The sequence below is a fragment of the Aristolochia californica genome, unplaced genomic scaffold (assembly GCF_029961685.1).
Source record: "Aristolochia californica isolate CCGP_79_NKW_82.1479 unplaced genomic scaffold, dmAriCali1.0.hap1 SCAF_11, whole genome shotgun sequence".
NCBI classification, from domain to species: domain Eukaryota; kingdom Viridiplantae; phylum Streptophyta; class Magnoliopsida; order Piperales; family Aristolochiaceae; genus Aristolochia; species Aristolochia californica.
Genome location: NW_027181782.1, coordinates 7,391,917 through 7,403,924, shown reverse-complemented (window position 1 = coordinate 7,403,924; position 12,008 = coordinate 7,391,917). Strand labels below are relative to the sequence as shown.

The following is a 12,008-nucleotide window of genomic DNA, read 5'->3' as shown; positions in this document are numbered from 1 at the left end:
AAAACTGGAAATGTTTTATTTAGTAACACAATTATAAAAATAAATATTATATGCATAAATCTCCTATTATAAACATCATTATATATTAGATAATGGTATAATATAATTTTTAAATTTTATTTTATTATATCATCTATCTTAATGGACCTATAATTTGGTTAGCAAAGATTTCTGTTTCCAAGTATGTGACCCTCAATATTTATATATATATATATATATACTTTACTAAAGGGAATGCTAAATCGATTCTTTAGTTTTAGTGAAAAACAAAACTTTCAAAAAATGTATAATACAAAAGGTTCATATACAAAATTAATTAGCTACTCTGTTGTAGTGATCATTGATTCATCAAAATTAAACGACATCAACTATGAAAATCCAAAATTCTTGATCTTCTTCGACATATACTATTCTAGTGGAAGTCTTTGAAGTCTACGCCATGAATATCGAGGGTTCAAGCATCAAGTTATGAACGTATTGTTCCATATTTATCATTTGGTTCAAACATAAGGTATAACCTATTTTCAAAATATTTAAAAAATATTGATCAATCAACGAAAAGTTATGATTGATCAATTATGTACAATGTCCATATTTTTTTTAATTTCCCTAAACCCAATGACCAATCAAGGTATTAATAAATAAGTTTTCAACTTTTGTAAAAACTTTTTGATTAATCATGCCCCATCGGATTGATCGATCATATTTTATAGAACTGGTCAAACAGTGTTCTGTATGATCAACATGCTTCAATGGGTAATCGATCATGCCTTTGGGATGATTGATCATGCCTATGCAAGATGATCAATCATGCTTATACCGGATGATCAATCTTGCTTATACCGGATAATCGATCATGCATTGTAATGTCTACCAAGTTGCATTCTTGATAATTGATCAAGCTCTTGTAGAAATGATTAGTCATGCCTACTGCTAATGTGCAAAATTGATTTTTGAGTATGATTTAAGTCTTTCTAAGAGAATTAAAGTTTTCAAAATATTTGTGTGCATCATTGATACATTTAGAAGAATTGGATGTACTAAAATTTTAATGCTTGCATATACTTTAGAAGAGAAATTTTGGTTGGCTATCCTCTTGCAAAGCTAGATTTTTTTGTTTTGGCTCTTGTTCTTAAAATCTTCAAGTTTCTTTTATAGGTACTTCAAGATGACTTGATTTTTTTTTAGTATGAGGTCTGGCGATGATTTTGTCAAAATTATATAAAAATAATAAAAACCTATACACCATATGTGACGGGATCTAGAAGAGTATGACTCGAAATCTACATCTGTTGAAATAACCAATGCATCTTATACTCAATGCCCTTCATCTTATTTTTATAATTATTTCATAGATTATTCAGGTGTTTTTTAGTATGATGCCAAAGACTCCTCATTTTGTAGATTATGAAATGAGTAACAAAAATGCCAAACAAAGCTCCTTTCTATAGTTTTTTTTTTTTAATCTTTTCTGTAGGTCGTGGTGCTATTTGGTGTTCCATCAATATGTTTGGCTCAAATAGCTCACTTTTTGAAGATCCTTATGAAGATGACTCAAAATCTGCATCTGCTGAAAGAACCAATGCATCTTATCGTCGATGTCCTTCATCTTATTTTTATAATTATTTCATAGATTATTCAGGTATTTTTCTGTACGATGCTAAAGACTCCTTGTTTTTGTAGATTATGCAATGAGTAACAAAAATGCCAAACAAAGCTCCTATCTATAGTTTTTTTTTATCCTTTCCCCAAGTGGTGGTGCTACTTGGTGTTCCTTCAATATGTTTAGCTCAGATAGCTCACTTTTTTTAAGCTCCTTGCAAAGATGGGAATGGGCAATAGTCTTCAATTCTCATTCAACAACAGTGATCAAATCTGAACCAGAAGATCTACCAGCCTTTTTGGTCACAATCCACTCATATGAACCACCCGATTGTAATTATCCAGGCACGACATTAAATTTGGTTACTAACACATTGTTTTCGAATAGAAGGTAGGGCACAATAGAGGGGAAATAATTAGGAGCAATAAGAATGTTTAAGTAGGACACAAACAACATAGCAGATTACCCAAGACAAACATGGTTAGCAGAAGAATTATGCAAAATAACGTGAAGGAGTAAAAAGGCAGTATTAGCTATCTTAAGAGAAAAAACAGAAGAATGAGATCTTGGGAACATCACAGAGAACCTGCAAATCAATCTCATTGAGTTGGTCATGTTACTTTTGATAGTTTTTATCCTAACCTTGTTAGAGGTTATGGAATTACTTTATGAAAAAATTGCTCATCACATTAAAAAAAAAGTATGTTGTACCTTGACATCATCAATGGAGATGAATTTCCAACCATTAAGACGGACACAGATAGCTAAATCCATATCCTCAGCAATACTCTCTATTGGAAGATGTGATGTAATTAGATTATCATTGATATAATTAGTTTATGTTTTATGTTTTTTCTTCACACATACTAGGGTGAAGGGTATAATTATAATATTGGTATTTTTATCATTTATAAATAGAGCTTAAGGGGGAGGGTTTGGTCTAAATCCATTACCTTATTCTTCCTCTTATTTTATCCTAATTTGCCACTCTTCATCTTTTTTTCTCCAAATTCCCCACTCTTCCTCTTCTCCTCCTAAAACCTTCTCTCCACAATTCATCTTCTTCTTCTCACCCCTTAATCCTCTTCTACTGTGATTATATATCATGGAATCCTAAGTTTCAACATGGTATTAGAGCGGAAAAATATCTGAAATGGAAAGGGAGAAGAAACTGGAGAAGAAAGGGGGGCAGAAGAAAACGAAAAAGAAACAAGAGCTCGTTTTTCTTTGTCTTCTTTCCCAATTATTATTTTTCATTAGACATTTTAACTCTATTACTGCATGTTTCATATAGTATATTATATACCGTTAGAAAGATATTCTAGTCTTCCAATTCAAAAAAGAATCGTTCAAATCGGATTTTTCTAGAAAATTAAATTGACATCGGAAGTAGTAAACGTCAAGCAGTAGAAAAGTTTCGTGCAACAGCAAAAAGCTTCAACTTTGGAACCATTTTATGCCATCAAGAACAAGAATTTATACAAAGAATCATATATAAAAATAAAGATATGTAAGTATATTTTATTACCTATTCAACCAATTCTCAATATGAGTTTTTTATATGGAGATATAGATCTAGGGAGAGTCAATGGTCATGCTGGCCAAAGAAGATAGAGTACTTAATTTAGCCAGATTATAGAGTCTAAAATTTATCAGATTATTTTTCTCAAAATAAGTATATTTTATTAAGAGAATTTATAATTGGATAAAATTTATTTAAGTCTAGTTTCATAAGGACAAAATTTCATGTCAATCTGATCTATATTTAAGGAGATATCAACATTCGAAGAATCAAAGTGTTGAATTTATGGAAAAGAGAAAAAAACTTAATTGACTTGATGTAATCAGAGTACATGAACTCCTATTTATAACAGAGGAAAGTAGTAGAGTCTAATTACAATTAAAATATTCTTGTTCCAATTACACCCAAACTCTAACACTTAAAGATAAGTCCTAGCATAATTAAATAACTCAACATAAATAAAAGACTAACTTAACTAAAATTCCTTTAAACTGAAACTCTTCTGTGAGACCTCCTTGGCTCTGTAAGACTTCTTATTGTGAGAGTCATGCAGGACTCTTCCATATTTGCTCTGCAACACTCCCCCTCAAGCTGGAGTTGTTAACTTCAGCTTGCAATGAAAAGGATTCTTGGTCTTCAATTTTCTTTTGCTAAAGAAAAAATCTTCACAAATACAATTCTTCATGGATGCAAAACTTCGTCTTTTGTGCCTTCCCTTTCTTGAATATTTTGGTCAGATATAAATTACCACAACATATGAAATAAAATACCTATTTATTGTAATTTTTCTTCAACTTCTTCCCCTCAAGCTAGGAAGGTAATGACAATGATCTCAGTTTGAAACAAATAATATAGATGTAGTAATAATCTCCTCCATCATAGTGTCCCAAGGATAAGTATGAAACTGGACACACTCTCAAAAGGTAGAAATTGGTGATAAAACATAAGTCGAAACTAAACTCAAAGGATTTCAAAAAAATATAGTGGTAATAATTACTAAAGTGGGTAATACATGTCATTCACAAGACGATGATAAAAAAACCCAAGGGTACCAATAAAAAGTCTCAATGGACTTAAAACACCCATATATTTAAAAAGGTAAACCAATTAAAGAAACACACAAGAAGTTAGCCCAAAGGGGTATGTGAGAGTCAAAACATTATGGTATGAGAAAGGTAACCGACAAAAAGGGGTAAGTGAGATATTTTCCTAATATTTTTTTTCAATAACAGCAACTCAAAAAGTGATGCAAAAAATTCAGCTTAAATTTGGATGTTTCAATGCAACCAGATACCTGCATGACCTTTGATTCTTCCAATGTGAATATATCCTTAAATATAGATCATATTGACATGAAAATATCTCCTTATGAAACTAGACTTAAATAACTTTCATCCAAGTATAACTTCTCTTCATAAAATATACTTCGTTTGAGATAAATAATCTAATAGATTTTCGTTTCTATAATCTAGCCGAACTAAGTACTCTTTCTCCTGTTGCCAGCATAACCATTGACTCTTCCAAGATCAATATCTCTATATAAAAAATCAGATTGAGAATTGGTTAAATAGGTAAGAAATAGACTTACATATCTTTCTTTTGATATATAATTCTTCATATAAAGTCTCGTTCTTATAGTATAAATAGTTTGGAAGTTGAATCTTTTCGTGACTGCTCGAACCTCTCTTGCAATCTAACCTATGCTGATTAAAATATCAATTTATTTTTGCAGAAAACTCTGATTTCCAAAATTCCTTTTGCATTGGAAAGTAGACTCGAATATATTTCTTTAAATATATAATATGCAGTATTAAAAGATTATTATAGAGGTGAAAATGCAAATCAAATAACAGGTATATGGACTAAAAAGAGAAAAAAAATAGAGACAAACCTAAAATTCTAGAGATAATAGACAAAAAAGGATCAGATTATCTCTGTGACATAATCAACTCACAGAACCTGCTCTAATACCATGTTAAATTTATGAAAAATAGAAAAACTTCATTGACTTGATGCAATCAGAGTACATGAACCCCTATTTATAATAGATGTGTTGAATTTATGTAAAAGAGAAAAACTTCATTGACTTGTTATAATCAGTGTACATGAATCTTTATTTATAATAGAGGAAGGTAGTAGAGTCCTATTACAATAAAAATACCTTTGTCCCAATTACACCCAAACTCTAACACTTAAAGATAACTCCTATCTTAATTAAATAACTCAATGTAGATAAAAGACAAACATAACTCAAACTAAAACTCTTCTTGGTCGTGACCCTAAGATAAAGATACTTTTGTGAGTCCTTCCTGATCTTCCAACTGATGTGATAAAGATGCCAGCTCATGGTAATCATTGTGGGTCCTACTTCTTTTATGCTTGGGCCAATCTTGTGGGCCTTCTTTGGTCGTTTGGACTTGAGCTTATTTTCCAATACTCCTACTCAAGCTGGGGGTGAGAGAACAACATGAACTCCCAACTTGCTACAAATGTTGTATAGAATATTTTTGTCTTAAATGGCACATCTTCCAATATGCCTTCATCTTCTAACATCCCCCTCACGTTGTTGCGTCCTTCCATGAGGCCTTGCTGGCATAATATAACGAGAGTAAAAATCACTCCTAGCCGGTAAGTCATTGCTTCATACTCCAGTCCTAATGCTGGATGTAGGACACACTTCGTCTTCTATCGGCATTGCTCTGAAATGTCCATCACCGTGTCCCTCCACAGGATAACGACTCTCAAGTGGTAGGAGTCATAAAAGCCATTACTGGGGTGTGAGGGGAGGGGGGGAGGATGACATTGATGTAATAATAAGTCCCTTTGTCATGGTTTCCGACCATGATATTTTTTGACAGGGCCTATCATGGTTTTCCAACCGTGATATTTTTTTGACAAGGTATCCTCCGTCATGGTTTCCCAACCGTGATATTTTTTTTTTTTTACAGGGCCCATCATGGTTTCCCAATTGTGATATTTTTTGATAGGGTATCCTCCGTCATGGTTTCCCAACCATGATATTTTTTTACGGGGTAAAATAAATGATGATATAAGGCCACCTCTTCTTCAATAATAATGTCCCCAAAGAAACATAATAGCAGCAACTGTATATAACATGACCATCTTCCAACACATATAACAAGAAGCCATGAAATAATCCGATATAAAAATTTCTTTTTAGATGCACAAGATTCATCTTTTGTGATCCCCCTTTCTTGAATATTTTGGTCACATAAACGTATTAACAACATATGAAATAAAATACCTCTTTCTTGTACATCTACTTCTCCCCCTCAAGCTGGGAGGTAATGGCAGTGATCTTGGCTTGAACCTATAATCATAGATGTAACAATGGGCCAAAATAATAGAGATGTATAAATAAGCTCTCAAACCAGGGATAAGTGAGATATTTTCCTAATATATCAACTCAAAAAGTGACACAAAACAATCGACTTAAATTTGGATTTTCAATGTAACAGAATACCAGCATGACCTTTGATTCCTCCAATACGAATATTTATTTGAATATAGATCAGATTGACATAAAATTTTCTCCATCTAAAAGTAGGTTTAAATACCTTTAATCCAAGTATAACTTAACTTCATAAAATATAATTATCAGAAGATAAATAATCTAATATATTTCGGTCTTAGTCATATAGCCGAACTAAGTTTTGTTTCTCCTATTTTTTCCAGAATGACCATTGACTCTTCCAAGATCAATATCTATTTATAAAAAAAATCATAACGAGAATTGGTTGAATAGGGAATAAAATAGACTTACGTATGTTTCTTTTGATATATAATTATCCATATAACGTCTCTCTCTTGATAGCATAAAATACCTTGGAAGTTGAGGCTTTCTATTGCCACTCGAACCTCTTTTTCAATCTAACCTTTCCTACTTCAAATGTCGATTTCTCTTTGTAGATAACTCAGATGAAAAATTGATTGAATAGTAAATGAATAGAATTACAGATATTTCTTTTAATATATATTTCTCCATATAAATTCTAGCTCTTGACAGCAAAAAATACCTCAGAATCTGAAGATTGTTGCTGCTGCTCGAACGCTTTTTCAATCTGACCTTTGCTCATTAAAATATCGACATCTCTTTATAGATAACTCCGATTAGAACAAATTATTTTTATTTAGAAAGTAGACTCAAATATATTTCCGTCAATATATAATTTTAAATATTAAAAACTTCTTATAGACTTAAAAAAAACAAATAAAACTATGGGTATAGGGACTAAAAAAAATAACTACGAACCTAGACTTAGGGTTTAGGGTTTAGAGAAAAGGATCAGATTACCTCTGTGAGTTAACCAAGTCAACTCACAGAACCTGCTCTGATACCATGTTGAATTTATTTAAAAGAGAAAAACTTCATTGACTTATTATAATCAATGTATATGAACCTCTATTTATAATAGAGGAAGGTAGTAGAGTCTTATTACTATAAAACTTCCTTCGTCCCAATTACACCCAAACTCTAACACTTAAAGATAACTCCTATCTTAATTAAATAACTCAATGTAGATAAAAGACAAACATAACTCAAACTAAAACTCTTCTTGGTCATGACCCTAAGATAAAGATACTTTTGTGAGTCCTTCTTGATCTTCCAACTGATGTGATAAAGATGTCAGCTCATGGTAATCATTGTGGGTCCTACTTCTAATGTACTTGGGCCCATCTTGTGGGCCTTTTTTGGTCGTGTGGGCTTGAGCTTATCTTCCAACAATAGGAAATTTGTAGAGTACAATTACAATTAAAATACCCTTGTACCAATTATACCTAAACTCTAACACTTAAACATAAGTCCTAGCATAATTAAATAACTCAACATAAATAGAAGACTATCATAACTAAAATACCTTTAAAATGAAACTCTTCTGTGAGACCTCCTTGGCTCTGTAAGATTTCTTATTATGAGAGTCATGTAAGACTCTTTCATATTTGCATTTCAACACAAAGGTCATGCTGGTATCTTGTTGCATGTGAAGATCCGAATTTAAACCAATTTTTTTGCTTCACTTTTGAGTTGCTATTATTGATCAACATTGTCAGGAAAGTATCTCATGATCTACCCTTGGAAATTTTCTTTTTTTTTAATTAAATATATCTGAAAATAATCTTTAGAAGATCATCTTATTTTAAAAAAAAAATCCACGATTTATTTGTCAAAGAGAAGAAGTGTACTCATTTTGAATTATGGCTTCCAAGAAAAGTAGTTACTTAATTTAATATTGCAAATTATAGAAGTATCTATGCAAGGATCATATTCAAGACGTGTGCTTCTTCTCTGGTTATGAAAAATCCTTGTAGCATATTAACAACATGTAGGATCAGCACTCGGTGTGCTTATCCCCTTATGAAGTGAGCAGCCTCGCTCAACCTATCACTCGGTGAAATCCTTTCAAGCTATAATTGGTTTAGCCTCAAGCTTTGCCTTCGGTTTTTTATCTCGCCTTTCTGAATCGATTTCATTCTGTAATTACATCTCTAAGTGTGGATCATATTCAGAAATAGGACAATTGTGTCATTGGCTGCTAATTAGTTGGTTTAATATGGCTAGCTCTCTATTTGGTGTCTGAATTAATCACCGATGCAATAAGCATGAAAGCAACATCTTTATTCACTCTTCTTTGTTTTTTAGAAGACCTTGTAGCTATTGTCAGAACCAACATCGCTCAGTTCAATTATTCTTTTTTTAGAAGATTAATAACACATGGTTCAACTTATTGGCAACTTATTACTTGGTTTCAGCTTATTACTTGGTGCACATCTTCCTTATTCAAGGATGGACTGCTTCATGTGTCCATATTACTCTTAAGGAATGTTACTATTATCAGTTATCCACTGCTATATAACAACATATTTGGTATGTATTATATGGGCATTAGCCCATTATTGTAGATGTTATTGTGTCTCTTTGATTGAGACAATATTATTGAAGAAGAACTCCTTGGTTGCTTGCCTTGGGATCATTATTTCCTGATTGTTATCGGCAATGGTTCATATAATAAAGAATTTGAGTTACTTCATAGCATAAAACACATGATGGCCCCAACTTCTTCATCTTATCTTCCTATTGATTCCCCATTACCCTTTTATTATTTGATAGTCTTTCTCCTAATATCCTTTATTTGACTCTCTTTTACCCACTTTGGCCAACCTTTTTTGGTGCATTGCTATGGTTGGTCCTTTTTATATATGGTTACCCTTGGGTTTTTATGTCCATTGAAACTTTTTATTGATACCTTTGGATTTTTTATCGTCGTCTTGTGAATGATAGGCATCACCCACTTTAGTGATTATTATCACTATATTTGTTCGAAATCATTTGAGGTTGGTTTTGACTTATGTGTTATCACCCATTTCTACCCTTTGAGAGTTTGTGCCAGTTTCATACTTATTCTTGGGACATTGTGATGAAGGAGATTATTACTACATCTATATTTATCTATTTCAAGCTGGGATCACTGCCATTACCTCGCAGTTTGAGGGGGACTATTGGAAGATATTATGTAATTAGAGTGTCATTGATATAATTAGTTAATGTTTTCTCTCTTCTTCACTCTTACTAGGGTGAAGAGTATAATTTTAATATTAGTATTTTTATCATTTATAAATAGAGCTTAAGGGGGAGGGTTTGGACTAAATCCATTACCCCATTCTTCCTCTTCTTTTCTTCAAATTCGTCTCTCTTCCTCTTCTCCTCTTAAAACCTTCTCTCCATAACTCTTCTTCTTCTTCTCACCCCTTCATCCCCTTCTACTTTGATTATACATCATGGAATCCTAAGTTTCAACACTCTCAAGCCAACCACATGATTCCTCCAATGCTTTAATCTTCCAAACACCAATGGTTCCATGGAAGCAAAAGAAGTTAAGGAAGACCCCGTTAACCTATTGCTCCACCTCAAAGTAGAAGCACAAGTTAATGTTTTGGACACGAGTTAATAGGTTCACATCCTTGTTAACAAATGCCCATTGAGCCTGAACCAGGCCCAATTCTGGATTATCTTGTTTTGGCCAATAAAATAAGGAATTACTACAAATAAGAAAAAATACCACTAAAATAGTCTTCACTAGGAGTGGTTTTTCAATCAAATTACCTTAAAATGAGGCACTGTTTGCTTTAGGAAATCTGGGTTTGGTTGAAAATCTACATCAAAGATTGCATCAAACTCATAATCTTTGACATAGTCATAATTCATAGCTAACTTAAGTTTGCCTGCTTTATAACCAGTTCTAACCACTCAGTGAAGATAGACTATATTGATCTCCTTTTGGCTCCATTTTTTAACCTCAATTGATGAAACATTCAAGACCCTCATCATCAAACTAATTGATAACTCGAATCAAGAAGCAATCTGTAGAATTTAGGATCCCATGTTGAGGACTTAGATTAACTAAGAAGAAGAAGAGGAAGAAGAAGAGATGGAGAAGATATGAACCAACAAAGGAGAGAGTTCCAATGCTCTACCTCTTAGCCAATGCCTTTATTTATAGCTTTACAATGCCTTTAGGGCTACAACTTTATAAAAGAAGAGACATAAAAAGATCAAGTATTTACATTTTTATGCCATCTTTAAGAAAAACATCCTATTTTACCCATATGCCACCTTTTAGACGTGTGGGCTTACTAGCCTTGAACTTGTGGGCTTGAGCCCATCTTCCAACACTCCCCCTCAAGCTGGAGAAGAAAGAACATCATAGATACCCAACTTGCCACATATAAAGGATAGGATTTTAGATGTAACTAGTTTAGTAAGGATATCTACTATTTGCTCTTGAGATGAAACATGTTTGAGGGAGATTATACCTGCTTGAAATTTATCCAGTATAAAGTAGCAATCCACCTCAATGTGTTTAGTCCTTTCATGGAAGATTGGATTTGAAGTAATATGAATGACTGCTTGGTTATCACAATGTAGACCCATGACACCTCCTTTATAAAATCCTAATTCAGTAAGAAGGGTCCTGATCCATAAGATTTCACTAACTGTGTGGGCCATAGCTCTGTATTCTGCTTCAGCGCTAGATCTTGCAACCACATTTTGGTTCTTACTTTTCCATGTAACCAAGTTCCCTCCAACACGAGTGAAATATCCAAACGTAGACTTCCTATCATCAGGTGATCCAGTGTAATCTGCATCTGAGAAACCTTCCATGATGAAGTGCCCATGTTTTTTATAAAGTATTCCTCTTCCCGGAGCTCCTTTCAGGTATCGTAATATTCTCTCCAAGACCTACCAGTGGGTAAGTTGTGGTTTATTCATGAATTGACTCACCACACCTACAACATATGATATGTTTGGTCTAGTTACCGCGAGATAGATCAATTTGCCCACTTGTCTTTGATATTTGCCAATATCAATATCTTCTCTAGTCGTTGCACATAATTTTACATTTGTATCCATAAGTGTGTCAATTGGTCAACACCTGTTCATTTTTGTTTCTTTGAGGAGATCCAAGAAATATTTTCATTGAGACAATATTATCCCATGTTCGGATTGAAGAACTTCTATGCCCAAAAAATAATTATGCAGTCCCAGATCTTTAGTTTTGAATTCTTGACATATCATGTTTTTCACTTCTTGTATGCTATGTGCATCATCGCCGGTTAAGATAATGCCATCAACATATACAACTAATAATAGTTTTTCTTGATGGTATCTTTAAAATATATCGAATAATCTAGCGAGCACCGATGAAAACCAAGCCCGAGGGAACTGTTTAAGCCCATATAAGGATTTTTGTAACCAGCATACCGACTCCCTCTCAACCACATAACCAAGTGGTTGAACCATATAAATTTCCTCGTGTATATCACCATTTAAGAAGGAATTCTTTGTATCAAGTTGATATACGT

At 32.9% G+C, this 12,008-nt stretch overlaps 1 pseudogene; it reads right to left on the bottom strand.

The window, feature by feature from the left end:
• Positions 1–1,684: 1,684 nt before the first annotated feature.
• Positions 1,685–11,307, bottom strand: LOC137943555 (probable xyloglucan glycosyltransferase 2; annotated as a pseudogene).
• Between the last annotated feature and the right edge of the window lie 701 nt (positions 11,308–12,008).